General features: G+C 36.7%; 2 long non-coding RNA genes across 4 annotated transcripts; one reads left to right on the forward strand and one right to left on the reverse strand.

Annotated features, from left to right (window-relative positions):
* Positions 1-3,949: 3,949 nt before the first annotated feature.
* On the reverse strand, positions 3,950-4,714 carry LOC115930448 (uncharacterized). The gene is made up of 2 exons (XR_004067089.3): positions 4,550-4,714; positions 3,950-4,469 (listed from the first exon to the last, which is right to left on the reverse strand). It is a non-coding gene; the product is annotated as an uncharacterized lncRNA (long non-coding RNA).
* Positions 4,669-23,868, forward strand: LOC109029346 (uncharacterized). 3 transcript variants are annotated; one of them, XR_008671033.2, is made up of 5 exons: positions 4,669-4,813; positions 13,519-13,696; positions 15,656-15,760; positions 16,134-16,228; positions 23,556-23,868. It is a non-coding gene; the product is annotated as an uncharacterized lncRNA (long non-coding RNA). The 3 variants fall into 3 exon arrangements; XR_004067076.3 differs by lacking the exon at positions 16,134-16,228 and having other exon boundaries at positions 4,699-4,813; XR_004067077.3 differs by lacking the exons at positions 15,656-15,760; positions 16,134-16,228 and having other exon boundaries at positions 4,712-4,813.
* Positions 23,869-24,444: the final 576 nt, after the last annotated feature.

Genomic DNA, 24,444 nt, shown 5'->3' on the forward strand with positions numbered 1-24,444 from the left:
TATTACCAATAAAAAGAGTCAACTTAGTGTATTCAGTGCCTCTCAGGGGTTTCATGTGGACTTGTCATTTACAGTCCCATTGGTGAATATAATATCTCCAATGCATTTGGTTGATTGATTTGTTCATTTTGAAAAAAAAAATCAAGCTTTAGTGATAATTCTAGAAAAGCAATGAGTCTTCTTAATAGGTCTGGAATTTTTTTAAATTATTTGGTTTATTTTTGTGGTGGCCAGTGAAGGGTGGTAGAATTAAGTGTCTCCAGGGTAATAATATTGGTGGTTGTTCTTAAAATATTCCCCACTGGTGAGGTTTGATGACATCTTTAAATGTCCTTCATCTCAAGGAAATTGAGTCATGCTTTAGGACAGGAATTGAGAAACATTTTAGGAAATGTATGTATGGAGCAAATAATATAATGTTATATAACTATTCAAATTCTAAAATATAAAGCAGTGTTTGGAAATATTTTTATTGTACTGACTTCAGAGGTGTGGTGGGGAAGGGGACATGCTAATGGCACCTAGTTTTTAGAAGCCAGGGGTGCTGTAAATACTCTACAATGCACAGGACGGTCCCCAACAACAAAGAGATCTCCAGTCCAAAATGTTAAAGGTGCCAAAGTTGAGAAACTCTTATATACAGAGAAATAATATTCTCTGTACTTAGCCAGTTAATTAGTTTTCAGTATTTTGTGAAAACTATGCAATGTTCTATACACTTCAGGTTCATACAAAATAATATTCATATTGGCAACTTTTAAAGAACAGTTATTCTACACATTTTTAAGATAAAGCATTAAAATCCTCATATAATGAAAATAAAAATTTCTGTGCATATCTTTTTTATTATCATTAAACATTTGTGAGATTTAGTCTCCCTCCCTCTGTACCTGCAGGTTTAGCTCCTTAAGGAGGAGTAATTCACACCTTGACATGCATGTTCAGTCACATTCCAGGTTCTGAGTACGTACTGACCTAGGCTGGAATTAAAGCAGCAGCCACATCTTTACTACCACCTACTGAGAAACACAGTTAATTTTTCCTTCAAGATCTAATGTCATGAGGCAACCGTGACTTTGGGATTCCAGCTTTACCCATCTCTCCTTCTTAAAAACGGTGATGCAAATTATACTCAGGACCCTAAAGCACTAAAAACTACCCGTGTTCTCTCTCCCTCTTCACCCCTAAACAACTACTCCCTTTCAGACATCTTGCCTTTTAACCTCGTCTCTGTTCACTTACTATCCCTGGCACCAAGGCCTCACTGGAACTGAAGCCCTCTTCTAGTCCCTAGTTTGGAAATACGTTCAGACTCTTCACACCTGCGTCTTTTCCAGAATAGAAGCCAGTCTCCCAACTATTAACATAATGGGTCATGACAGATTAACTAGGAGGTAAATATTCACGGGATTGCTCACTTTAGGCCGCTGAATTTAGACATTGTCTTCCATTTTCTATAGAAACTTTTTCCCCTGTGACATTTTGAGTGCTGTATTGTAATTGTTTCTTTATAGGTCTCCTTTCTCAATCAGGCTGAGAGCTTTCCCAGGAGACTGATTTTTCATCTGCGACCTGCAGAATAAAGTATGGGACATAATGGACTTTGAAAAATGTTCGGTAAGTAACAAAATGCCTGATTGAAAATCCTATTACTACCCTTAGTCTTTGGCCAGTGGCTGCCCTTCTAGGTTTTAGAATCTAGTGTCAACTGTGATACTAGTGCATTTTCTCTGCCTCTGCCCTGTTTAGGTGCTGGACTCTGGGGCTGTGTTCTGTCTGTCCTATCTCTTCTGTGCTGATGTGAATAAGCCGTATTGTCTTGAGCTTGTGTAATGCACAGATAAGTCACTACCTAGTAATTCAAACAAATTTTTTACAAGATTGCTTTAATGAACAACTAAAGAACTAGTAATTACTTTAATCACAGGCATTTCTGTGGCTGCAGCAGTAGAGACCATTAATACCAAAAGGCCTCAGGCACCTAAACTGGTTTAGAGAGAACAGAGCTTCTTTGTAAGTAAATGACTTTTAATCAGAGACTCCAAAGCTGTCACTGGAACTGTGGCAATTTACCCAGACATAATTAAAGCTTCTACTTTAAATAAAGAAATAAGAAAAAAAGAATATTTTACAGGAGAAAAATGAGAAATGGATTAGCATTCACATAGACATGACATTCCAGTGAGTGAATACCAATGCTAGAAATGATGATTATGATGAAGAAATGCAGAATTACATGCATTAAACCTACAGTCTGAACAAAAATGATCAGGAAAGAATGGGTCTATTATCCAAAAATTATATACCAAATAAATGGAAAAAGATTTGTAGCAGAGCATTGAAATGGAATAATACTATAGGGATTTTTTAATATTATAATTGCATGTATTATAAAGATGGAAATGCTGCGTAACTACTATTTTAGAAAGGATTTGATCCAGTTATTTGGACCAGCATATGAAAATAAATATTTACTATTTAACATTCCTATGCCTTTGATTTTTGTTTTTTGGCTACAGAAGCCTCCAAAACTTATGAGAATACAATTGTGTCAATCATTTTAAAAAGTTTGAGTAAAAGAGTCTGAGATAACTACATATGTCAATCAATTTTTACAATGAAAAATACAAAATAGAATTAAAGTTATTTGTTATTAGTGTTTCCAATAAACAATATAATCATTCTGCAAGCGCCTAGAGATTTAGATATCACGCATGCTACACAATTAAAGAATGGCAGCATAAAGAGACTGTTACCCAATGGAGCCAGTGTTCAAGAATATTTAGTGATGGTTTATTGTGCTTGAATGATGGACCTCAAGTGAAATCTCTTTTATGTATATATAGTTAATATTTCATCTTATTTATTTATAAATCACTTTGTTTCAAAATTGAGCCAGCTACATTAAATACTCATAATTCAAGATAAGATGTAACTCAAAATGAATAGATGGGATAATTTCCAAGTAAGATCTCAAGAGGCTGAATCCTTTCCCTGCAAGTGAGGATGATCATTCTCTGTCCACCACTCAATGCCTATGATAGTGCCTGGAACAGAGGCGGTACTCAAAATTATCTGCTGAATGAACAGATGTGACTCGAATGCCCATTTTAAATTCCTCTTCTCCTAGACTTTTATTGAAATAGTCACCAGAACAACAAGAAAAGAAAGACTTTTAATTTGTTTAATTTTTTTAATATAGATAAAGTCTTGCTCTGTTTTCCAGGCTGGAGTACAGTAGCTTGATCACAGCTCACGGCTCAGGGCAGCCTTGACCTCCCAGGCAAAAGCGATCTTCCTGCCTCAGCCTCCTGATTAGCCGGGACTACAGGCATGTGCCACCACACCTGGCTAATTTTTTTTTTTTTTTTTTTGTAGAGACAGGGTCTCACAGTCCAGGCTGATCTCAAATTCCTGGGCCCAAGTGATCTTTCTGATCTCCCAAAGCGCTAAGATTACAAGAGTAAGTCACCACACTTGGCCTAAGACTTTTTGTTTATTTTGTCAGAGTTAAATCAATCTGGAGGAGAGTAGTGTTTACTACAAAGTAGTATATTTCTGCTAAATATAGTACTGGTGGGGCTGGAGGAAAAAAAATAACTAATTAAAAAGCTGACCTGACCGTGTGGGAAGGAGTAGCCTATTTGAGAAGTAAAGCTAGACCATCATCCTCCAATTCAGAATGGCTTGGGCTGAAACCGGCAGCTGGCTGGTGGGACAATCAGAAGCATGTCTGATTCCCATTATCTTCCTCTGGGAAGAATGCCAAGTACCAAAGACGACATCTATGGAAAAAACATAGAATCACTTTTAATGGGCTCACAACACAACACAAATGGCCGTGCCAGGAACAGAATAGCTGCCATACTAAATAGGGAGTTGAAACTCCAGCTTTTCCATTTCTCAAGCAGTATGTCATTGAACTGGCAGAGGAAAACTACAGTAAATCTTAAGTTTTTCATCGTCCTTTATTTAGAAGAAGATGGTTAAATAATAATGTACACAATCTTGGAGAACAACTGTCTCATTTTTTAATATTAAGCAAGCATTGAATTTTGTGGTAAATTCAAGCAAACTGTACATGATAATCATAGTGATGATAATGATAGGCCCAAAGAAAACATCAAGTTTATTTTCTTCTGGAAAACGAGGTTTCCTGAGGCTTTCAATCAACCACACTGTGGTCTGGAGATAGACTACAGTGTGCATCTGAAGTACCTGGGTGTGATAGGGAAACAGATTCTGTTCATGTCTGTCTACCATGGGGGAGCCAGTGAAGCCTCCTCACTCTGCCCCACACGGAGATCTCTGGGGCATGTCCCTAAGAGCATCTCCCAGCCACCCTTTTCAGGGCTGGTGGCTGTGCTTGCCATTGGGATACACATGGGCAAGCCAGAGGCTCCAGCTCTGCCCAATTGTGTCTGGCCTCTTCCGCGGAACACCAGGAACCCCACTATCCAGCTCTTCACCTGAAACAACAAAGAACACGTCACAGTAAACAGATCAGGGCCATACCCTCCCTGTTGTGCAGTAAGTAGCTGGCTCTTACCTGCAAATGTCATCTATTGGCCTGTAGGTTGAACCCAATACAAAACCTGCTGCATAGGTCTGTAGAAGCAGAGCCAAAACAGCCCGCCCACTACAGCCATCTCCAGATGAGAAGGAACCAGTGTGAGAATTCTGTCTGAATATTGTGACATCACCAGAGGCTCACAGTAGCTCTCTAGCAATGGTCCCTAGCAGAAAAGGAGGCACAGAGATGCAGATGGAGAATTCAGAGCATGGATTGCAGGCAAGTTCAGTGCGATTCAAGGTAAGATTGCAAATCAACACACAAACAGAAAAAAACTTCTAAAGCAATCCAGGAAATAAGGATAGAGGAAAACATTTTAAAACAAAATCAATCAAAGCCACTGGAACTGAAAAACTGAAGGGATTTCAAAATAGAATCGAAAGCATATTTTTTAGTAGCATAGACCAGACAGAAGAAAGAATTTCAGAGCTTGAAGATCAGTCTTTCAAACTAAACCAGTCAGATAAAAATAAAGAAAAAAGAATTAGAATAGATGAATAAAGCCTCTGAGAAATATGGGATTTGAAAAGCAACCAAGCCTATGAATTATTAGTATGCCTGGGAGATAAGAAGAGATAGTAAACAACCTGGTAAACATTATATTTGAGGACAAAATTCAAGAAAATTGCCCTAATCTTGATAGAGAGTTAGACATGCACATAAAAGAAATTCAGAGACCACCTTACTGATACTATACAAAACAAACATCACCAAGGGATATAGTCACCAGAATGTCAATGCTAAAGAAAAAAATCTTAAATGCAGCTAGAGAAAAAGGTCAGATCACATAAAAAAGGAACCCCAACAGGCTAAGAAAAACTACTCTGCAGAAACCCTACACGCTAGAAGAGAATAGGGGCCTATTTTCAGCATCTCAAAGAAAAGGAACTCTGACCAAGAATTTCACACCCTGTCATACTAAGCTTCATACATGAAGGAGAAATACAATCTTTTTCAGCCAAGGAATTGCTAAGGGAATTCATTACCACTAAACCAGCCTCACAAGAGATCCTTAGAAGAGTTACAAATACGGAGATGAAAAACAATACCTGTTACCAGGAAACCACACCTAAGTACACAGCCCACAGACCATTTAAAGCAACTGCACAATACAGACTGCAAAACATCCAACAAAAAACTTCATGATAGGATCAAAACTTCACATATCAATATTAACCCTGAATGTAAACAGTCTAAATGCCTTATTTAAAAGGCATAGGGTGGCAAGTTAAATTAAAAAATAAAAAGACCCATCCATCTCCAATTTTTAAGAGATCCATGTCACATGTAATGACATCCATAGACTCAAGGTAAAGGTTGGATGAAGATCTATCATACAAACAGAACATAAAGGAGCGAGGGTAGTTATTCTTATGTCAGATAGAATAGACTTTAAACCAACAACAGTAAAAAAAGAACAAAGAACGACACTACATAATAATAAAGGGTTCAATCCTACAAGATGACCTAACTATCCTAAATATATAAGCACCCAACATTGAAGCAACCAGATACACAAAACAAATACTTCTACAACTACAAAAAGATGTAGACATTCACACAATAATAGTTGGGGATTTCAATACCCCACTGACAGTGTTAGATTACTGAGGCAGAAAACTAACAAAGGGATTCTGGACTTAAATTGGATACTTGACCAAATGGACCTAATCGATACCTACAGAACACTCTACCCATCCACCACATAATATACATTCTTCTTATCTGCACACAAAACATACTGTAAGATTGACCACATACTTGGCCATGAAGCAAGTCTCAATAAATTTAAAGAAATCAAAATCATACCAACCATACTTTTGAACCACAGTGGAAAAAAAATACAAATCAAGGTCAGGCACGGTGACTCATGCCTGTAATCCCAACACTTTGGGAGGCCAAGGTGAGCGGATCACTTAAGGTCAGGAGTTTGAGACAAGCCTGGCCAACACAGTGAAACCCTGTCTCTACCAAAAAATACAAAAATTAGCCAGGCATAATGGCACATGCCTGGAGTGCCAGCCACTCCGGAGGCTGAAGTGGGAGAATCCATTGAACCTGGGAGGCGGAGGTTGCAGTGAGCTGAGATCACATCACTGCACTCTAGCCAGCCTCAACAACAGAGTGGAACCCTGTCTCAAAAAAAATAAAAAATACTAATCAATACCAAGAAGATCTCTGAAGAACACACAATTACATGGCAATTAAACACTTGTTTCTGAATGACTTTGGTGTAAACAATAAAATTAAGACAGCAACTTTAAAAGTCTTTGAAATTAATGAAAACAGAGACACAACATACCAAAATCTCTGGTATACAGCTAAAGCAGTTTTAAGAGGAACGTTTATAGTGCTAAATACCTATGTCAAGCCATTAGAAAGATCTCAAATTAACAATCTAACATCACACCTAGAAGAACTAGAAAAACAAAAAAGTAACCCCAAAGCTAGAAGAAGGAAAGAAAGAACCAAATCAGAGCATAACTGAACAAAACTATAAGCAAAAAAATCATACAAAGAATTAGCAAAGCCAACAGCTGGTAGTTTGAAAGAATAAACAAGATTGATAGACTGCTAGCTAGATTAACAAAGAAAAAGAGAAAATCCAAATAAGTGCACTCAGGAATGACAAACAATATTACAGCTGATCCCACAGAAATACAAAAACCCTAAGAGGCAATTATGAAGACCCCTGTGCACACGAACTAGAAAATTTAGAGGAAATGGATAAATTTCCAGAAACACACAACCTCCCAAAACTGAGTCAGAAAGAAATCAAAGCCCTGAACACATCAATATTAAATTTCATAATTTAATCCATAACAAAAAATGTACCAATCAAAAAAAGCCCTGGATCAGATGGATTCACAGCTGAATTCTGTAAGACATACAAAGAAGAGATGGTCACTATGGTACTAAAACGGTTCCAAAATATATAGGAGGAGAGACTCCTCCCTAACTCATTCTACAAAGACGTCATCATTGTGATAGCAAAATCTGGCAAAGACACAATGAAAAAAATGAAACTACAGGCCAATATCCCTAATGACCAAAGATGCAAAAATCATCAACAAAATATTAACAAACCAAATCCAGCAGCATATCAAAAAGTTTATTCACAACAATCAAGTAGGCTTTATTCCTGGGATGAAGGGCTGGTTCAACATACATAAATCAATAAATGTGATTCATGACATCAACAGAATTAAAAACAAAACCACCTGATAATCTCAAAAGCTACTGAAAAAGCTTTTGATAAAATCCAACATCCTTTCATAATAAAAACCTTCAACACATAGGCAAGGAAGGAACATACCCCAAAACAATGAGTTATCTATGACCAACACCCAGCCGACATCATACTGAACAGGAAAAAGCTGGAAGCATTCCACTTAAGAACTAGAACAAGACAATGATGCCCATTCTCACCATTCTTATATAATGTAGTACTGGAAGTCCTAGCCAAAGCAATCAGGCAAGAGAAAGAAATAAGAAATAAAAGGCATCCAAATACGAAAAGAAGAAGTCAAATTATCACTCTTCACTGATGATATGATTCTATACCTACAAAATCCTAAAGACTCCAACAAAAGGCTCCTAGAATGGATAAACAATTTCAGTAAAGTTTCAGGATACAAAATCAATGTACAATAATCAGTAGTATTTTGACATGCCAATAACATTCAATCTGAGAGCCAAATCAGGAATTCAATCCCATTTAAAATAGAAAAAAAAAAAAACTAGGAATACATCTAAGGAGATGAAAGGAATACACCAAGGAGATGAAAGATCTCTGCATGGTGAACTACAAAACTGCTGAAGAAATCACAGATGATTAAAAAAAAATGGAAAAAAGTCTCATGTTCATACATCGGAAGAATCAATATTGTTAAAATTGCCATATTGCCCAAAGCAGTCTACGGATTCAATGCTATTCCTATCAAACTGCCAATGACATTTTTCACATAATTTTAAAATACTGTTCCAAAATTTACATGAAACCAAAAAAAGGCCTGAATAACAAAAACACGTCTACATAAAAGAACAAAGCTACAGGCATCACACTACCCAACTTCAAACTACACTACAAGGATACAGTAACCAATATAGCATGGTACTGGTACAAAAACAGACAACATAGACCAATGGAACAAATTAGAGAACTCAGAAATAAAGCTGAACACCTAAAATCATCTGATCTTTGACAAAGTCAACAATAAGAAGCAATGGGGAAAGGACTCCCTATTTAATAAATTGTGTTGGAAAAACTGACTAGATCTATGCAGAAATTAACTCAAGATGGATTAAAGACTTAAATTGAATACCCAAAACTATAAAAATCATAGAAAAAAGCTAGTAAATGTCATTCTGGACATCAGACTTGGCAAAGAATTTATGACAAAGTTCCCAAAAGCAATTGCAACAACAACAAAAATTGACTAGTGGGACCTAGTTAAACTAAAGAGCTTCTGCACAGCAAAAAAAAATTATCAACAGATTAAACAGACATCCTACAGAATGGGAGAAGATATTTGCAAACTGTGCATTCAACAAAGGTCTAATATATAGAATCTAAAAGGAACTTAAACAATTCATCAAGAACAAACAAGTAACCCCCTTAAAAAAACAGGCAAAGAGTATGAACAGAAATTTCTCAAAAGGAAATATACATGTGTCCAAAAACTACATGAAAAAATGCTCAACTTCACTGATCATCAGAGAAATGCAAATCAAAAGCTCAAAGAGATACCATCTCACACCAGTCAGAAAGGCTATTATTAAAATGTCAGAAAATAACAGATGTCGGCAAGGTTTTGGAGAAAAGGGAATGCTTATATACTGTTGGTGGAGATATAAATTACTTCAACCACTGTGAAAAGTAGTGTGGAGATTTCTCAAAAAAAAGAAAAAAACCTTGAAACAGAGCTACCATTTGACCCAGCAATCCCAATACTGGGTATAGAGCCAAAAGGAAAATAAATTGTTCTACCAAAAAGACATGGATGTGTACGTTCATCACAGCACTATTTTTAACAGCAAAGACATGGAATCGACCAAGATGCCCACCAGTGGTGGACTGTGTAAAGAAAATGTGATACATATACACCATGGAGTACTATGCAGCCATAAAAAGAATGAAATCATGTTCTTTACAGTAACATGGATGCAGCTGGAGGTCATTATCCTAAGCAAATTAGCACAGGAATGGAAAACCAAATATCACATATTCTGACTTATAAGTGGGAGCTAAAAATTCAGTACACATGATATAAAGGTGGGAACAATAGACGCTAAGGGACTACCAGATGGGGAAGGGTGAGGTGGTGGCAAGGGTTGAAAAGCTTCCTATTGGGTACCATGCTCACTACCTGTGTGACAGGATCATTTGTACACCAAACCTCACTAATTTGTAATTACCAATGTAACAAACCTGCACATCTACCCCCAAAACTAAAATAAAAGGTGAAAAAAAATGATAGATATCTGAATAGGCTAGATCTTTACTTCATAAATATATTTTTTTAATTCTCAAAAAAATCCATCTAGTAGAACTTCCATGAGAATGCTAATAACCACATTATAGAATATTTTTCTTTTAATTCAGCACAAATGAAGACATGGTAGTGTACTACAGAACAATCTCCAATATAATAAAAATTTTATCAAAACCAAGATAACACTTGATGGTGAAAAATTGCAACTATTTTTAAAGTCAGAAACATTAGGAATGTATTTCTTTTACCAGTCTTATTAAATGTATATTATCAAGACATTATAATCGATGCAATAATAATAAATAATCCAGGCCAATAAATATCAGAAAAAGTGGTAAAATTATCATAATTTTCACATTATGTTATTGTCTACTAAGGAAAACTAAGAAAACCAGCAAAAACGTGATTAAAACTCAAAAGTGAATTCAGAAAAATGTCCAATTTCCAAACTTCACAGTGTCCTATGTACCCATAATAATGTTAGAAAACAGTGAGTAAAAATACTTTTTTCATAGCAACAACAAAAGTTATAAATAGATTACAATAAATTTATAAAGAAATGCACAGAATCCAGACAAAGTAAACTACAAAAAGTTTATTGTGGCATATAAAAAAGACTAGCAAATGAAGACGCATACTATAACACTGGAGTAGAACTTAATGGTGTAAACATTCTCATCCTCTGTAATTACTATGGCCTAAGTGTAATATAATTATGATAAAAATAGCTGAAAAATGTCTTGTGAATACAAAAATGTTACTGAAGCTTGTTTAATTGAAAAAAATGAGGATAAATCCTTCAAAATAAATGTAAAGGAGAGTACACTTCCAATTATTAAGATGCATTAAAGTGCTTCAATAAGTAAAATAAGATAGCCCAAACTGATTGGAAGAAGTTCAAAGGCTAGAAATAAAAGAAAAACTCCAAAGAACAAAGGTATAAATAGAACCTACATATTTATATTTTACATAAAAGAAGTCTGGAGGCGGATAGTTTAGGGCTGGCAAGACAGCTCCAAGTTCATCAATAACTGAAGCTTTCCACCTGGATATTTTTGGTGCATAGTTCCATCCTAAGTGTGGCTTCTATCCTCTGGGTTATGTTTTAGTCCAATACATTTGCTGGAACCCATCCATCACTTCTACACTGCAGGGCAGAAGGAAAAGTAAAGCCAAAGGAGTAAAAAAGGAATTCCTCTTCAATGAATGAGTTCCCTTTAATCAGCCTTCCCCTGTGGCCCACTTGATAATCCTGATGGCATTTCATTGGCCAGAACCTAGACATGTGACCACATCTTGCCATAAGGAAGGCAGGAAATCATAGTTTCATTTTTACGTTATTTGCCTAGCTAAAAATTAACACTCATATTTCTAAGAAGGAAACAGGGAATCAATGTTGGACTAGATAATGCTAGCATCTGACAAATGATAGGAAATTACGTCTATAATAAAGGTGGAATTTTATATTAACAGAGAAATGATGGCTTTTTTCAAAAATAATTCTGAGAGATAACTATCTAGAAAAATGTTAAGTTTACTCTTTCCCTATAGTATTCAGAATTTTAAATTATGTATTATTTAAATTTCTATAATTTTAACTTTTTTCTGATTCAAAATAAAATTTATCATTGAATGCAATTTAGGAAACATAAAACAGTATACCAGAGATTACAATGATTAATGTTTTGAACTTTTCTTTGTATATAAACATCTGTATAGATTTATATAAATGGATATAATGTGTATATAATATATATGTATATTTAATAAATGTATATAACATATATGGGTGCATGCACAAACATATGTATATGTATAAACACACACACACACATACTCAGATCATATTGTATGATTCAGGGTGGTGTTGCTGAAAACATTGGAAACCGATCCTAACACATAAAAAAGTCATGCATCACTGAAAGATGAGGATACCTTCCAATAAATGTGTGGTTAGGGGATTTTGTTGTTGTGTGAACATTATAGAGTATGTTTACACAGATCTAGAAGGTATAGCCCACTGCACACTTAGGCTATATGAGCCAATGCTCCCAGGCTATAAACTTGTATAGCATGTTACTGTACTGAATGCTATAGATAATTGTAACAGTATGGTAAGCATTTATGTATCTAAACATATCTAAAATTAAAACGCTACAGTGAAAATATGGTATTATAATAGGACTACCATCATTGATCAAATATTGTCATGCAGTTCATGACTGCATTAAAAAGTAGCTCAGCAAAAAATAGAAAAACTTACAGAAGCAAAAAGAAAACATCAAGGACATATTATAGTCAAAAGTTGGGTTACTACAAATCATCAAATCCTACTTAGGTTTTACAGAAGAATCAGAAATATGCCTCTATGCCTTCCAGAGATATAATCAGTGATGTAATCTACAGAATCCATAAGATATAAACAAACTCTTTCCTATTACAAGAATGGAAAGAAACTTAAACCTTAGGTCCTAATGCATAACAAGCCATGCAATATAATGCATAGGAATTTCAACAACAAAAACAAGGCTGTTTCTTATCTCTCAGTGTAAACCCATATAATCTTGGCAATGTGTAGTTCAATAAAAGCTGTTCGGCAGGAAGCCAGAACAATTTTGTCCACCTCTGTAGCAGTCTGTTGTTCTGAACAATCCAATGAGAAAATTGAGAGCCACTATAGCAATGATTTTCAAAACGTGTTCTAGTGAAGGATCTTGGCTTCCAGGCAGAAAGCAATCAACTTTTAATTCTTAGAGGGCTGCATGAAGTTTGCTTGAAAACAATTTTTAATTAAAAACAATAGTAAGTCTTTAAAATTTAATTTTAGTGTAATTGGTGGTCTGCTTTTTCTTTAGTCTTCCATAAATACTAATTCTCTTAGTTGAGCTTTTGGTATTAATTAAGGACATATTAAGCACCGACCACTAGAAAAACTGGCTCAAATAAAACTATTCAAATTGCTGGCTAAGCATAGAATGCATGCTTAAAGAGCCAGAAAAGCTGGGTATAGCATTGACATTCTCTTGCAAAGGTTGCAGCCTTACAAAGGCACACATCTCATTAGAAAGTCACCCACACAAAGTTTGGGATGGGAGAGCATCCAGAGGCAAAGCCAGGATTGTCCTCCAATATTGTTGTGGTCCGCACTAATATTCAGACAGAAAGATTATCAGTGCTCGTAGTGTAATATTATGACCCCCAAAGGGCCGTATTCCACGGAAGAAGCTTTGTGTGTATTCTCAGGGGCCTACTAGATATCAGGAAATGTATTAACTGGCCTTATCATTTCAAACAATTAAATGAAGGTAGAATAAAGAAGTGTTATTATGAGAGTGGTAAGATCATAGTTAGAGAAGTCAAGAGTTTCAGAACCACCTAGACAACCATTCACTCAAGAACAATGCAGGTCCAGATGACAAAACAACTAAATTTTTATTATTTGCTGAACAGCAGCCCCACATACCAATGCTGAGATTTGAAGAGCTAAGCCGCTAGGATGCACCCTGGGAAAAGGCTTGTGCAATGCAGTCCTAGAAAAACTAAAACCAAAGCTGGACAAATGATCTTCTTTGTCTATTCACAGCTCAAATCCTATAAAAGACTATACCCAAGAGCACCAGAAAAACAAGTAAGTGGATGTGTTTAATTAGTATAGATATATTAATAATTCTCCTTATAAAATTTTATTCTTAGAAAATATAGTCAATCAGCCCATGTTCTGACATCTAGATCTCTTCTTGGTGAAATTAGGCAGGTAGGAAGACAAAAGGGGTTAAGTGAGGAGAAAGGTGTATAGAATTCCTTTCCTAGAAACCAATATTCCCTGGGATGTTGTTTGTATATGGTTAACTAGGAACACAGCTATTCCACTCAAGTAAGATCAGTGGAATATAGTACTAGAGAAGTCCCACTGAAAACTTTCTGTCACTTTCTCTTTCTGTCTATATATCTTCTTGGGACTAGTAAGATACAGACATACACACATCCTCTCCAACAGTTATGAATGACTCTTAATTATTTCCCCTGAAAGATTATCCAAAGGGTCAAGGAACAATATTCTTTTATTCCCTTTCTTTTTCTGTTGAATTCCATCTTCCTAAGAACTAAGGCGCATGTGGAGGTCAAAGCTTTAGAAAGAAAGTGGTATGTCAGCAGTTCCTGAAGAGGGCTCACGAGAGCTGTCCAATACTAGCAGAGTTGAAACCAGACCTCACCATGGCTCTTGGGTCCTGAGACCCGATAGCACTTACAGAGCTTTGGTTTTCTCCTTTGTAAAATAGGAAGGGTGTTGACTTTACGTCTATGATTTGTTACATCTCTTCAGCCAAAGTGATTCAACTGAGCCACATTCTCTATCAGACCCTTTTCCCATGACCCACATACTTATGCAGTGCTCAGAGAAAGCCTGAGCCCCACAACAAACAAAACTGCTGTATGTTCTTTCTTTTCCATTGCTGGTCAAGAACATTTCCAATAAAGTGGAGATGGTGCATGAATAACAGGGGGTGACGTTCTGCAGTTCTGGAGGCTGGAATTCCTAGATCAGAGTGTCAGCACAGTCAACTTCTGGTGAGGGTCCTCTTCTGGGTTGCAGACTTCCAATTTCTCTTTGATTCCTCATGTAACAGAGAATGCTGAGTTGTTCCTATTCTAATTGTAATGTTGTAGTACTAAGTTCTTTTATAACATTCAGCTAAGTTCACAAAACATAATTTTATAATGACCGTTAAATCAGAGTTGAACCCATATGCTACAGTGCCAGCAACATGATACAGAGAAAAAGGTTCACCTTTCTTTAATAAGGTATCAGTACAAATGCTCTCCAGTTATTAAGTATATTTCTATCCTACAGAGAATTTAAAATCCCCCCAAAATATTTCACCCTGAAAAATTAAAAATGTGTTCAAAAATAGATTTTTTTTCTGTCACTGGAACACTTGAAGCTCCTTTAGAGTATTTCAACCCCAAGTTTTTAGTGTAACTATCCCATTTTCCAAAGCTAACAAAAGTCAGTCATCATTTTTATAAATTGTTGCTCCATCAACACCAAGTTCCGTTCTAAATGGGAGAATTTTAAATTTTATTATATTAGGGTAACCTTTTTCACAGCATCAATATAATGTAGTAATAAACTGTTTTCTTACTATGTCAGTGAGAACAGGTTTGAGAATCCAACAGATTTCTGTTGGTTCAAGGAAAACTAATCTCCTATCAAAGGATCAGTCAATTAAATGTCCTTGCAAGGGAGTCTTCTGACCATGCATTAGGGTTGCATTAGGCTGCACCATATCATCGTGAGACAGTCATCATGCCTATTTTAATTTTTCTCGTTGAGGATTTCCACTCAACTTCTTGTGCCTAACATGTGTGATTCTAAATTGAACCAATGGTTATAAGTTGTTTATTTCAAGTAGCATTTATAGATTTGGCAAAAACACTGAACTTAGTAGGTTGCTAATTAATTAAAGCTAATTGCTCTTACCCCTTAACTGTTTAGGTGATTGTAAATTAATTTCCTTTAATTGTTGCTAATCCACTATTTGGATAATTGTCTATACATATGGTCAATGTGTTTCCTATTTTATAGCATAGGAGCTGAATTTCCTACATTCGAACTACTACTCTTTACTTGAGCTTAACCAAAAGGCTTAGAGATGATCTCTCCAAACCACTCTTGTCAGAATCTGCCTGGGTGAGCCTTTTTGATATGTATCTCCTCGGCTCCTTCTCTCCTCTAGACACCAACAGTTTATTTATTCTTAAGGCCTGGGCCCAAAGCTCTCATCTGTTCTGTATTTTGTTATTTAATATCCACAAGGCTTCATTGCTAAATACTCTACTTGTTCCCTACCATCAAGTTGTTGTTGTCGTTGTTGTTATTGTTGTTTGAGATGGAGTCTCATTGTGTCGCCCAGGCTGGAGTGCTGTGGCATGATCTCCGCTCACTGCAACCTCCGCCTCCAGGATTCAAGCAATCCTCCCACCTCAGCCTCCTGAGTAGTTGGGATTACAGGCATGCACCGCCATAGCTGGCTAATTTTTTTTTTTTTTCTTATTTTTACTAGAGACAGGGTTTCACCATGTTGGACAGGCTGATCTCAAACTCCTGACCTCAAGTTGTCCGCCTGCCTCAGCCTCCCAAAGTGCTGGGGTTACAAAGGTGAGCCACCATACCTGGGCCCCTGCCATCTTCTTTACCTTCTTTTTACTCTCTCAATGTATAGTTTTCTCCTTTCTAATTATTCCTAATAGGAATGTTTCATAATCTACAAATAGTGATTCTGTTATGGTTTGGATATTTGACGTCTTCGTACCTCATGTTGAAATTTGATCCCCAGTGTTGGAGGTGAGGCCTACGTGGAGGTGTTTGGGTCATGGAAGTGGATCCCTCATGAATGGGAGTGAGTTCTCGATGTATTAGTTCCCTCCAGAGCTGGTAGTTAAAAAAGAGCTTGGCACCTCCCATCTCTCTTGCTTCCTGTCGTGCCATGGAAGCAGCCTGGGGCTTTCATCAAATGCCCAATCTTCTAGCCAGCAGAATTGTAAGCCAAGTAGACCTCTGACCTTTATAAATTACCCAGTTGCAGGTATTCCTTTATAGCAACACTAAATGGACTAAGACAAATACTCAGCATTAAAAAAAGTGATATGTCAGTAAATCCAAACATAATATCATATCATGGGTAAAGCCTTACTATAAAATGCAATGATAATATAGAATAATCAAGGGCCAGCATGCATGGTTTACACAATAAGTGCTGTCAAAGAAAAAAAGCTGTGCATGGTGGTGCATGCCTGAAGTCCCAGCTACTCCAGAGGCAGAGGTAGGAGGATGACTTGAGCCCAAGAGTTCTAGGCTGCAGGGAGTTATGATGGTGCTACTGCACTTCAGCCTGGGTGACAGAGAGAGACCCTGTCTCTGAAAAACAAACAAACAAAAAATTTTCCAAAGAAAAAGAAAGAGAAGAGATACGTGTTGGGAGGTTAAATGTCATTAATATTATTTTCTTCATGGCCTTTGCAGCAACATGGATGGAACTGAGGCCGTAATCCTAAGCGAATTAACACATGAAAAGAAAACAAAATACCACATGTTCTCACTTGTAAGTGGGAAATAAACACTGAGTATACATGGTGTGTTAGTCAGGGTTCTCTAGAGGGACAGAACTAATAAGAGATAGAGAGGGGGGGGGGAGATAGATAGATAGATAGATAGATAGACAGACAGACAGACAGACAGACAGACAGATAGATGATAGATAGATAGATAGATAGATAGATAGATAGATAGATAGATAGATAAAAGGGGTTTATTAAGTATTAACTTACACAAAAATGAGGTCCCACAATCTACTGTCTGCAAGCTGAGGAGCAAGGAGAGTCAGTCCAAGTCTCAAAACTGAAGAACTTGGAGTCCGATGTTGGAGGGCAGGAAGTATCCAGCACGGGAGAAAGATGTAGGCTGGGAGGCTAGGCAAGTCTCGCCTTTCAGGTTTTTCTGCCTCCTTTATATTCTTGGAGAGCTGATTAGATTCTGCCCACCAGATTAGGGGTGGGTCTGCCTTCCCCAGCCCACTGACTCAAATGTTAATCTCCTTTGGCAACACCCTCACAGACACACCCAGGATCAATACTTTGTATCGTTTAATCCAATCAGGTTGACAGTATTAACCATCACACATGGACACAAAGAAGCGAACAATAGACACTGGGGTCTATTTGAGGTAGAGACTGAGAGGATGGTGAGGATTGAAAACCACCTATTGGGTATTATGCCGATTTCCTGGATGACACAATTATTTGTACACCAAACCCCTGAGACATGCAATTTACCCCTGTACCAATACTGCACAGGTACCCCTTGATCCTAAAGTAAAAGTTGGAATGAAAAAAATAATAATAATAAATGTTTTTGCAAGTGAAAAAAATCCATCATTCTTTGTAGAAAAATGCCAATTTTCATTTTTTAAAACTTCTATAAACTAAACTTAAAGCAGACATACATGCACATTAATTTATGCATTATGTCATAACAATATTGCTGGTTTAGTTCTCTTTTTCATCTTTAAGTTAATATGTGAACTGATTTTAAATATACAAAGATGAAATATTATTAACTATCAATAATCTGATTTACAGAGGATTCACGACAGATTAACCTAAAACTCATTAATCTAAATAAAAGAGAACTATAATGTATTTTTCCCCAGGAAAGCAATAGTACTTAATAGAAATATGTCCAAAGTATTTCATACATTCATGAGCCAAATGTGCATGGAGGGAAGCTGATAGAGAGATCTATAAGGAACCAGAGACTTGTCTTTTAAAAAACTGTAGATCTGAGAATAACAATCAGATAAAATATAACTTAAAGGTTCCAAGAAGCCCTGATTTTATACCTTAATGAGATGATTGTAAGCCAGATATTTTTTAAACTTCTCAAAGATTTTCAAATTGCTGCCTGTGGAATATGTTATTATATTAAAATCTAGGAACCATTCCAACTACTTTAACAACATTTTTAAGTAAATAAAAGATTTGGAAATTGTATTACCCATGTTATTTACAATTATATGCGAATAAAGGAAAAGAATCATGTTGATTTCTACATACCTTCTGTATATCTATACAAATTTGAAAGAGAACAGCAAAATCCCACACCTAATGGGCCTCTCTCCTTATTTAGGAGAAATAATTACAAATTTCTCTTCCATCAATATAGAACTTCCATGAAATGTTCTAGCAGTTGGGCTGCCCCACAAGGTAACTTCCACAAATTGTTTGCATCAAATCTGACTTTAGCAGCTTCCTTAGGCAAATTCAGCTGGTATATTTTATCAGGTAAAATGTATAATGTGTGCCTATATGTATATTCCACGTCTATCCACATTTATCACCTCTATATCACTTTAGTTTTGCAGTGTGAGAATGTGATAACATTTCCACATTAATCTTCACTTAAATAGAGTTTCTTTGGGCTTTTGCTGTAAAAGCCAATGTTCTTACTGCCTTTGTGTTTGGCAGTTATAAATATTTCATAAAGCATAATATAGCTCGGCTGCTTTTTATTTTACAGGAGTAGCAGTTAGGACTGTTAGTTCAGCATATGTCATTAACATTTTCATATCTTGGAACTGGAACCCATTTATTAAGTATAAAGGTCCACATAGCTTGGAGAAGAATAAAGACAACTGAGTTCACCACATCTGTAGCTTTAAATATTGAAGGCATAGTGCCATCTGGCGGGAGAAAGAAATTTAGAGGAGAGATATGAAGCACAGTGTCCCCACAGATCACAGGACACTGGGGAAAAGACAAGCTCAGATACACAAAGCAGAGATAAGGTGTCCCTCCTTTATTATAATTTTTTTCAATTTTTATTTTAGAATCAGGGGGTGCATGTGCAGGTTTGTTGCAAAGGTATATTGACTGTTGCTGAGGTTTGGAGTACAAATGAATGTGTCACCCAGGCTGTGAGCATATTACCCAACGTTAGTTTATCAACTCTTGCCCAACCCCCCTTCCTCCCTCTTCTTATATTTCCAGGTGTCTCTTGTTTCCATCTTTATGTCTATATGTGCCCAATGTTTAGCCCTCAAATTTCAGTTGTGAATAAGGACACAGTGCTCAGGGGAGAGTTTAAGGGCTTGCTGCAGGACTGTAGCAAGCCAGGTGCTCACTGAGGTATCTCAGATAGGAGAAATGGTCAGATCCTCTCAATCTACATGTCTTGTTTCATTCATTCACTTTTCATTCATTCTTTCATCTCTCTGTTCATTTAACATCTATCTGCTGAGCACCATTCTAAGTGCTGAGGATACAGCTATGAATAAGGCAGACAACATCCTTGGCATCATGAAGTGTACATTCCGGTGGAAGGACATAGACTATAAACCAATGTATCAAGTGACATGTTAAATGCTCTGGAGAAATAATTAAGCAGAGTATGACACTTGAGAGTTGCCTCCGGGAAGGGTAGAGAAGAGGTGCTATCTCCTGTAAAGTGGCCAGGGAAGACCGCTCTAATTTTGTGACATTCAAGCAGCTAACTGGGTCAAATGTAAGAGCAAACCATGAAGATACCTGAGAGAAGAGCATCTCAAGCAGGAAGAAGAAAAAAATGCCAAGGCTCTGAGAAAAGTGCCTAGATTTTCAAGGAACAGGTGACTATGGTAGGGTAGAGTGAGCGAGGGGAAGGCTCAGATTAGGAGAGGTTGGAGGAGGGGGCAGGACAGATTATGTCCGGCTGTTGGCACATTGTTTACCCATCCCAGAGACAATGCCTCCAAGCATGCATGTGTAGACCCCACAGAAGAGAGTGCTTACTACTTTCAACTGAAGGAGGGCAAGAGAAATTCACCTCATTTATACATTAAGGAAATATTCATGAGTGCCTATTATTTGCTATTCTTTGTGCAGAATGCTGAAAACATGTAGATAAATATGATGTTCTCAATTATGTCAGCCTAATGGGGGAGATAAGTAAAATAACAACTAGAATAAACTACCACAAATACCATATAAATATTATGGGCTATATATTTATGGGGCCATAACATAATAACTTTAGGTAAAATTCATGACAGTCTTCTGAAAAAATATGAGATTAAGATGTATCTTAATGACTGAGGTGTGCCGGGCACAGTGGCTCATGCCTGTAATCCCAGCACTATGGCAGGCAGAGGCGGGAGGATTGCTGGTGGTCAGGAGTTTGAGACCAGCCTGGCCACAATGGTGAAACCCTGTCTCTACTAATACAAAAAGTAGCAGGGCGTGGTGGTGTGCACCGGTAATCCCCTCTACTCAGGAGGCTGAGGCACAAGAATCACTTGAACCTGGGTGGCGGTTGTTGCAGTGAGCTGAGATTGCACCACTGCACTCCAGCCTGGGTGACAGAGCAAGACTTTGTCTTAAAAAATAAAAAAACAGACTGAGGTGTATCTTAAAGACAGAAAGAAAAAAGAAAAATACCATTCTGACAAGAGGGAACATTATATTCAATGATGTTAACATTTCTGATATGTTTGATAGCGTGCCAGGTACTGTTCAGTGTGCTTCAATAGATTAACTTATTTCATCTTCACAACAACCTTATAACCATTACTAGTTTCATTTTATATATGAAGAAACTGAGGCTCAGAGATATTAAGAAATTAACCCAAGTGTATTGAATTCTTGTCATGGAACTGGGATTTGCACACTGGCAGCTTGGATTCAGAGTTTCTGTTATAACCCACATGTAATTTTACCTTAGTAACAGACTCTGAGATACAACAGATGACATGTTTCTAAGAAAGGCAAGAAGTGTACTTAAATAAAGAAAAAACATGAAATAGTAGAGAGAGCGGGGATCGAAACAAGCAAAGATAGACAAATGACAAACTTGTAAAACTATTTTCTACAAATATCCAGTGATCTTGGGAGTTCTTCTGTCCTACTTTAATATGGTACTCAAATTCCCATGGTGATTTGTATGGGGCCATGCCCATACTACAATTAGAAGGTACCTAGTTGCATCCTTTCAAGAGGCCAGTAGAGAGAGGGCTGGAGGTGCTGCTCTTAGTTCCCCCGCCTATATGACAGGGAAGAGATCCAGAGCTGCCTGCATGCTACAGCAGGAGCCAAGAAAGAGATAACAGTGGCCTTCGACTGAGAGAAGGTGGAGTCCAGGCAAGAAAGGTATGGAAGTCAGGACCAACATAAGGGGCTAAGAATGGGACCAAAGATACCAGTGATGGATGCAGTTCCCAAGGACATGTGAGTCCTAGTAGAGCGGCAGCACATGCTGTCAGAACAGAGACCAACAGAAAAGCCCATGTGAGAGATACATCTCAGTAGTAAGAGAAATGATGACACAGACACTTCACAGCAGCTACCACAGTGCTTCCCAACGTTTTTTCCTTCCCCAGAAAGGAGAAAGGAAAGCCCTTTAGAAGAGAGTCCTGAGTTGCTAACAAAGTATGTGAAAAATGGTTTTAAGTAGAAAAAGATGTATTTAATTTAAGTGACCAGATGGCCTTTTCTGCCATCTGTGCAAATTTAACTCATGAGAATGTTAAATTTCTGAGTTAAACACTTTAGTTGCTGTGTAAATTTTAGGTTGACTTCTCATCTATGGTATCTTCTCATAAGAAGCAATAGAAAGAAAACTGTTGTATAGTATCACCGAGAATGGGTAGTACTCAAATAAATATTTTATAATAAAATCATACATTGAGAGTAGTGTGTGTGTGTGTGTGTGTGTGAGTGTGTGTGTGTTTGGTAAAACTTCAGCAAGGTAATATGTTATTGTGCTTTCATATAAATTCTATTTAGAACCAATACATCATTTAATTTATTTTAGCTTCGTTTGAACAAGTTGTCAAACTTGAATCTGATTTTTTAAACCACACTGCCATTTACTGGAAAAACACAAAATGATTAAGAACCTGTAGTCTAGAACTAAATTCTGTGTGTCCTCCATTTTGGAATCCTCCAAAAATCCTAGCACCTCCGTTTTTCTGTATATATGTGACTTTGGTGAAGCTAATTTCTCTTTGTTTCAGTTTCCTCATTTGTAAAAGAGAAATAATAATACCTACCACATGCAGTTCTTAAATGGATTCGATATATTAATATTATAAAAGGGCTTGCAGTAGTGCCTGGTATATATTGAACTACATTAAGTTGTAGCTATTGTTAATATATCTTTAAGGATGTCTTACTCAAGAGATCTTTTTAAAACATAAACAGACTAGTGTCTTAAATAACAAGTATAATCACCAGTGATCAATATTACCCAGTTAAATTAGCTCTATGGAACAACAGTGATATATCAATATTAAATTTATAAGCCTCTAAACATGATTTACTATTCTTCTTTATTTTTATCTTGCTGCTTTTCCAATGCCTGGAATAGCTGAGATGTCATATTGCTTCCTTATTCTGATATTTACAGAAACAATCCCCAGTAGAGAATGTATTAATACATTGCCCAATCTTTAAATGTATTTTATACCTCTGATATTTACACTGATGATTTGCTTTTCAAGTTTTCATCTTACAAGCTTTCTCAACGAGAATGCAATACAAGATTAAAAGAGAAATCGTTGAGAATACAATTTCTTTTTTTTTAATAAAGAAAAGAGGTTTAATTGACTCACAGTTCCACATGGCTGGGGAGGCCTCAGGAAACTTACAATCATAATGGAAGGCACTTCTTCACAGGGCAGCAGGAGAGTGAATGAGAGTTGAGCAAAAAGGAAAGCCCTTTATAAAACCATCAGATCTCATGAGAACTCACCCACTATCACAAGAATAGTAGGGGGAAAACCACCTTCATGATTTAATTATCTCCACCTGGTCTGGCCCTTGACATGTGGGGATTATTACAATTGAAGGTGAGATTTGGGTGGGGACACAGAGCCAAACCAGATAAAATATTTTTAGTTATACGAAAGTTTTGAATTAGAATGAAAATGGCTTATTTGTGTTTCCTTGTCTTTAAGCACGTGCTGATTGTACTTCAGGAAGAGTCTCTAAAATTGTAAAAAAGAAACTTCAAAAACAGGCTCAAGTGGTTTCTACTCCGCCAAAATTGCTGGGCTTTAGATTATCCAAAATGAAACTTGCATTTCTGGCCATGGATGATTTGACTGAGGATTCATGCCTTCATTGCCTAAGGCAATTACGGATGGATTTGGTACTAGAGAAGACATCCACTTCCACCTAGTCTGGTTGAAACTCCATGCAATAGGAGGGCCTCTTGTGAACAAATCAAATCCTCTTTTTAAGGAAATAAAAATTATCGATGAAAATGGAGATACGTCTCTTTTGGTCTGGCCATTATGCGAAATAAAACTCAGTAAACTTATCACCTGTTCAAGGTAGCACTTATTTGCTCCCTTGTAGCTGTCAGATAGCTGCACAAAATTTAAAAAATACATTTTACTGAGGTTTTCTAGTTTTTCCCAGTGTGAAGAAATGGACTGTAACAAGCTAGTCTTAACACTACCAGCAATGGACATTCTGTCATAGGTGTTTGTTTTTTAAGTAAAAAAAAAACAAAAAAAAAAAGTAAAATGATACAAAATTGAAATCCAGCTTTGTCATCTGTTAAGTTTGAAAATTTTTGTGGATTTCTTAGTAAATCCTCCAGTTTATTTGTTTAATCAGGATAAAATTACAACATTTTACACATCATATTTTATTATGTCTTGATTCTTTATTATAACATATTCACATTCTATACTTATTTACTGTATTCATCTTTTCTTTAAGGCCCTTTGAAATTTCATATTTTTTTATTTTTTATTTTTTTGAGATGAGGGCTTGCTATGTTGCCCAAGGCTGATCTCAAACTCCCGGGGTCAAACACTCCTCTTGCCTCAGCTCTTG

This window comes from Gorilla gorilla, chromosome 14, assembly GCF_029281585.2.
Source record: "Gorilla gorilla gorilla isolate KB3781 chromosome 14, NHGRI_mGorGor1-v2.1_pri, whole genome shotgun sequence".
In the NCBI taxonomy this organism is placed as follows: Eukaryota; Metazoa; Chordata; class Mammalia; order Primates; family Hominidae; genus Gorilla; species Gorilla gorilla.